The sequence below is a fragment of the Solea solea genome, unplaced genomic scaffold (genome assembly GCF_958295425.1).
Source record: "Solea solea unplaced genomic scaffold, fSolSol10.1 scaffold_60, whole genome shotgun sequence".
Classification (NCBI taxonomy): Eukaryota; Metazoa; Chordata; class Actinopteri; order Pleuronectiformes; family Soleidae; genus Solea; species Solea solea.
Window position 1 is genome coordinate 127501 of NW_026704114.1, and position 5000 is coordinate 132500.

Consider the following 5000-nt stretch of genomic DNA (forward strand, 5'->3'; position numbering starts at 1 on the left):
GACACACTCAAAGGGCGCGGCCATACAGCAAAGCCCACCAAAAACAACTTAAACTCTTGAACGTTCGAAAGGCTGACCTTTGAGCTCCTCCACGAGCAGGGGGCCTTGCCTAGTCTATAAAAGGAGTCTGTGTCCCCAGCCCGTCGGCTTACGGCCATACCACCCTGAGCACGCCCAATCTCGTCTGATCTCGGAAGCTAAGCAGGGTCGGGCCTGGTTAGTACTTGGATGGGAGACCGCCTGGGAATACCAGGTGCTGTAAGCTTTTACACTGCTGCTTCCTTACAAGAAACATGGGCTTGCAATTACGTTGACGCACGGGCACACGTTAACGTCCTTCTAGTTTCAGCCTTGGATGTCGCTCTGCAAGCATGTGAGAAGCTTGGAGATGGGGAGCAGCTTACCCATCTCGGTGTAGCTTCCTAATACTGGAATAGAGTGTAGCAGGTTGTGGAGATAAAGGCTCAAGTGCAGTGTGTTCGAAAGGCTGACTTTTGAGCTCCTCCACGAGCAGGGGGCCTTGCCTAGTCTATAAAAGGAGTCTGTGTCCCCGGCCCCTGGGCTTACGGCCATACCACCCTGAGCACGCCCGATCTCGTCTGATCTCGGAAGCTAAGCAGGGTCGGGCCTGGTTAGTACTTGGATGGGAGACCGCCTGGGAATACCAGGTGCTGTAAGCTTTTACACCGCTGCTTCCTTACAAGAAACATGGGCTTGCAATTACGTTGACGCACGGGCACGGGCACGGGCACAGGCACACGTTAACGTCCTTCTAGTTCCAGCCTTGCTTTGGTTTTCACAGAAAAAAGAGAGTGGTGCACTGTTCCTGGTGGCACTGCAATGCCAGGTCAATGCAAGGAGTGAAGAGAGCAAGCCCCAGTTTTCACCTCCCAATGCTCAAAAATGCATTTAATATTTAATCCCCATATAGAGGACATATCAGATATTAAACTGATAAGAACAGATACTACACTTGATCTTAGCCAAAAGGCCGAGAAGCGATGGCCCACAAGTGTCTGGGGCCAACTCAAGATCTTGGCACACAAGTTACTTGTTGTGGTGCCATGTTTTTTAAGTGCGCATAACAAAGGCTGCTGCTGATCACCTCCGCCCCAAGGTGATCTAAGTGCACCTCTGAGCCTTGACGGACAGCTGCTTGACATTTGACACACTCAAAGGGCGCGGCCATACAGCAAAGCCCACCAAAAACAACTTAAACTCTTGAACGTTCGAAAGGCTGACCTTTGAGCTCCTCCACGAGCAGGGGGCCTTGCCTAGTCTATAAAAGGAGTCTGTGTCCCCAGCCCGTCGGCTTACGGCCATACCACCCTGAGCACGCCCGATCTCGTCTGATCTCGGAAGCTAAGCAGGGTCGGGCCTGGTTAGTACTTGGATGGGAGACCGCCTGGGAATACCAGGTGCTGTAAGCTTTTACACCGCTGCTTCCTTACAAGAAACATGGGCTTGCAATTACGTTGACGCACGGGCACGGGCACAGGCACACGTTAACGTCCTTCTAGTTCCAGCCTTGCTTTGGTTTTCACAGAAAAAAGAGAGTGGTGCACCGTTCCTGGTGGCACTGCAATGCCAGGTCAATGCAAGGAGTGAAGAGAGCAAGCCCCAGTTTTCACCTCCCAATGCTCAAAAATGCATTTAATATTTAATCCCCATATAGAGGACATAACAGATATTAAACTGATAAGAACAGATACTACACTTGATCTTAGCCAAAAGGCCGAGAAGCGATGGCCCACAAGTGTCTGGGGCCAACTCAAGATCTTGGCACACAAGTTACTTGTTGTGGTGCCATGTTTTTTAAGTGCGCATAACAAAGGCTGCTGCTGATCACCTCCGCCCCAAGGTGATCTAAGTGCACCTCTGAGCCTTGACGGACAGCTGCTTGACATTTGACACACTCAAAGGGCGCGGCCATACAGCAAAGCCCACCAAAAACAACTTAAACTCTTGAACGTTCGAAAGGCTGACCTTTGAGCTCCTCCACGAGCAGGGGGCCTTGCCTAGTCTATAAAAGGAGTCTGTGTCCCCAGCCCGTCGGCTTACGGCCATACCACCATGAGCACGCCCGATCTCGTCTGATCTCGGAAGCTAAGCAGGGTCGGGCCTGGTTAGTACTTGGATGGGAGACCGCCTGGGAATACCAGGTGCTGTAAGCTTTTACACCGCTGCTTCCTTACAAGAAACATGGGCTTGCAATTACGTTGACGCACGGGCACGGGCACAGGCACACGTTAACGTCCTTCTAGTTCCAGCCTTGCTTTGGTTTTCACAGAAAAAAGAGAGTGGTGCACCGTTCCTGGTGGCACTGCAATGCCAGGTCAATGCAAGGAGTGAAGAGAGCAAGCCCCAGTTTTCACCTCCCAATGCTCAAAAATGCATTTAATATTTAATCCCCATATAGAGGACATATCAGATATTAAACTGATAAGAACAGATACTACACTTGATCTTAGCCAAAGGCCGAGAAGCGATGGCCCACAAGTGTCTGGGGCCAACTCAAGATCTTGGCACACAAGTTACTTGTTGTGGTGCCATGTTTTTTAAGTGCGCATAACAAAGGCTGCCGCTGATCACCTCCGCCCCAAGGTGATCTAAGTGCACCTCTGAGCCTTGACGGACAGCTGCTTGACATTTGACACACTCAAAGGGCGCGGCCATACAGCAAAGCCCACCAAAAACAACTTAAACTCTTGAACGTTCGAAAGGCTGACCTTTGAGCTCCTCCACGAGCAGGGGGCCTTGCCTAGTCTATAAAAGGAGTCTGTGTCCCCAGCCCGTCGGCTTACGGCCATACCACCCTGAGCACGCCCGATCTCGTCTGATCTCGGAAGCTAAGCAGGGTCGGGCCTGGTTAGTACTTGGATGGGAGACCGCCTGGGAATGCCAGGTGCTGTAAGCTTTTACACCGCTGCTTCCTTACAAGAAACATGGGCTTGCAATTACGTTGACGCACGGGCACGGGCACAGGCACGCTGTAACGTCCTTCTAGTTCCAGCCTTGCTTTGGTTTTCACAGAAAAAAGAGAGTGGTGCACCGTTCCTGGCGGCACTGCAATGCCAGGTCAATGCAAGGAGTGAAGAGAGCAAGCCCCAGTTTTCACCTCCCAATGCTCAAAAATGCATTTAATATTTAATCCCCATATAGAGGACATATCAGATATTAAACTGATAAGAACAGATACTACACTTGATCTTAGCCAAAAGGCCGAGAAGCGATGGCCCACAAGTGTCTGGGGCCAACTCAAGATCTTGGCACACAAGTTACTTGTTGTGGTGCCATGTTTTTTAAGTGCGCATAACAAAGGCTGCTGCTGATCACCTCCGCCCCAAGGTGATCTAAGTGCACCTCTGAGCCTTGACGGACAGCTGCTTGACATTTGACACACTCAAAGGGCGCGGCCATACAGCAAAGCCCACCAAAAACAACTTAAACTCTTGAACGTTCGAAAGGCTGACCTTTGAGCTCCTCCACGAGCAGGGGGCCTTGCCTAGTCTATAAAAGGAGTCTGTGTCCCCAGCCCGTCGGCTTACGGCCATACCACCCTGAGCACGCCCAATCTCGTCTGATCTCGGAAGCTAAGCAGGGTCGGGCCTGGTTAGTACTTGGATGGGAGACCGCCTGGGAATACCAGGTGCTGTAAGCTTTTACACTGCTGCTTCCTTACAAGAAACATGGGCTTGCAATTACGTTGACGCACGGGCACACGTTAACGTCCTTCTAGTTTCAGCCTTGGATGTCGCTCTGCAAGCATGTGAGAAGCTTGGAGATGGGGAGCAGCTTACCCATCTCGGTGTAGCTTCCTAATACTGGAATAGAGTGTAGCAGGTTGTGGAGATAAAGGCTCAAGTGCAGTGTGTTCGAAAGGCTGACTTTTGAGCTCCTCCACGAGCAGGGGGCCTTGCCTAGTCTATAAAAGGAGTCTGTGTCCCCGGCCCCTGGGCTTACGGCCATACCACCCTGAGCACGCCCGATCTCGTCTGATCTCGGAAGCTAAGCAGGGTCGGGCCTGGTTAGTACTTGGATGGGAGACCGCCTGGGAATACCAGGTGCTGTAAGCTTTTACACCGCTGCTTCCTTACAAGAAACATGGGCTTGCAATTACGTTGACGCACGGGCACGGGCACGGGCACAGGCACACGTTAACGTCCTTCTAGTTCCAGCCTTGCTTTGGTTTTCACAGAAAAAAGAGAGTGGTGCACTGTTCCTGGTGGCACTGCAATGCCAGGTCAATGCAAGGAGTGAAGAGAGCAAGCCCCAGTTTTCACCTCCCAATGCTCAAAAATGCATTTAATATTTAATCCCCATATAGAGGACATATCAGATATTAAACTGATAAGAACAGATACTACACTTGATCTTAGCCAAAAGGCCGAGAAGCGATGGCCCACAAGTGTCTGGGGCCAACTCAAGATCTTGGCACACAAGTTACTTGTTGTGGTGCCATGTTTTTTAAGTGCGCATAACAAAGGCTGCTGCTGATCACCTCCGCCCCAAGGTGATCTAAGTGCACCTCTGAGCCTTGACGGACAGCTGCTTGACATTTGACACACTCAAAGGGCGCGGCCATACAGCAAAGCCCACCAAAAACAACTTAAACTCTTGAATGTTCGAAAGGCTGACCTTTGAGCTCCTCCACGAGCAGGGGGCCTTGCCTAGTCTATAAAAGGAGTCTGTGTCCCCAGCCCGTCGGCTTACGGCCATACCACCCTGAGCACGCCCGATCTCGTCTGATCTCGGAAGCTAAGCAGGGTCGGGCCTGGTTAGTACTTGGATGGGAGACCGCCTGGGAATACCAGGTGCTGTAAGCTTTTACACCGCTGCTTCCTTACAAGAAACATGGGCTTGCAATTACGTTGACGCACGGGCACGGGCACAGGCACACGTTAACGTCCTTCTAGTTCCAGCCTTGCTTTGGTTTTCACAGAAAAAAGAGAATGGTGCACCGTTCCTGGTGGCACTGCAATGCCAGGTCAATGCAAGGA

At 51.4% G+C, this 5000-nt stretch overlaps 14 non-coding genes across 14 annotated transcripts in view; 8 read left to right on the top strand and 6 right to left on the bottom strand.

Annotated features, from left to right (window-relative positions):
- The first annotated feature begins 146 nt into the window (after positions 1-146).
- LOC131452870 (5S ribosomal RNA) lies at positions 147-265 on the top strand. The gene has a single exon (XR_009237630.1). It is a non-coding gene; the product is annotated as a 5S ribosomal RNA (ribosomal RNA).
- Positions 266-561: 296 nt separating this feature from the next.
- LOC131452748 (5S ribosomal RNA) lies at positions 562-680 on the top strand. The gene has a single exon (XR_009237513.1). It is a non-coding gene; the product is annotated as a 5S ribosomal RNA (ribosomal RNA).
- Positions 681-810: 130 nt separating this feature from the next.
- Positions 811-1003, bottom strand: LOC131452921 (U2 spliceosomal RNA). Its single transcript, XR_009237673.1, has one exon. It is a non-coding gene; the product is annotated as a U2 spliceosomal RNA (small nuclear RNA).
- A 308-nt stretch (positions 1004-1311) lies between these two features.
- Positions 1312-1430, top strand: LOC131452749 (5S ribosomal RNA). Its single transcript, XR_009237514.1, has one exon. It is a non-coding gene; the product is annotated as a 5S ribosomal RNA (ribosomal RNA).
- Positions 1431-1554: 124 nt separating this feature from the next.
- On the bottom strand, positions 1555-1747 carry LOC131453036 (U2 spliceosomal RNA). The gene has a single exon (XR_009237784.1). It is a non-coding gene; the product is annotated as a U2 spliceosomal RNA (small nuclear RNA).
- A 308-nt stretch (positions 1748-2055) lies between these two features.
- LOC131452842 (5S ribosomal RNA) lies at positions 2056-2174 on the top strand. Its single transcript, XR_009237604.1, has one exon. It is a non-coding gene; the product is annotated as a 5S ribosomal RNA (ribosomal RNA).
- A 124-nt stretch (positions 2175-2298) lies between these two features.
- On the bottom strand, positions 2299-2490 carry LOC131453046 (U2 spliceosomal RNA). The gene has a single exon (XR_009237794.1). It is a non-coding gene; the product is annotated as a U2 spliceosomal RNA (small nuclear RNA).
- A 308-nt stretch (positions 2491-2798) lies between these two features.
- Positions 2799-2917, top strand: LOC131452817 (5S ribosomal RNA). The gene has a single exon (XR_009237579.1). It is a non-coding gene; the product is annotated as a 5S ribosomal RNA (ribosomal RNA).
- Positions 2918-3041: 124 nt separating this feature from the next.
- Positions 3042-3234, bottom strand: LOC131452917 (U2 spliceosomal RNA). Its single transcript, XR_009237670.1, has one exon. It is a non-coding gene; the product is annotated as a U2 spliceosomal RNA (small nuclear RNA).
- A 308-nt stretch (positions 3235-3542) lies between these two features.
- LOC131452872 (5S ribosomal RNA) lies at positions 3543-3661 on the top strand. The gene has a single exon (XR_009237631.1). It is a non-coding gene; the product is annotated as a 5S ribosomal RNA (ribosomal RNA).
- Positions 3662-3957: 296 nt separating this feature from the next.
- LOC131452750 (5S ribosomal RNA) lies at positions 3958-4076 on the top strand. Its single transcript, XR_009237515.1, has one exon. It is a non-coding gene; the product is annotated as a 5S ribosomal RNA (ribosomal RNA).
- A 130-nt stretch (positions 4077-4206) lies between these two features.
- LOC131452923 (U2 spliceosomal RNA) lies at positions 4207-4399 on the bottom strand. The gene has a single exon (XR_009237675.1). It is a non-coding gene; the product is annotated as a U2 spliceosomal RNA (small nuclear RNA).
- A 308-nt stretch (positions 4400-4707) lies between these two features.
- LOC131452751 (5S ribosomal RNA) lies at positions 4708-4826 on the top strand. The gene has a single exon (XR_009237516.1). It is a non-coding gene; the product is annotated as a 5S ribosomal RNA (ribosomal RNA).
- A 124-nt stretch (positions 4827-4950) lies between these two features.
- Positions 4951-5000, bottom strand: part of LOC131453017 (U2 spliceosomal RNA) — a 193-nt gene continuing 143 nt past the window's right edge. Inside the window, exon 1 of the small nuclear RNA XR_009237765.1 lies at positions 4951-5000. This exon is cut by the window's right edge and continues 143 nt beyond it. This is a non-coding gene — a small nuclear RNA (U2 spliceosomal RNA).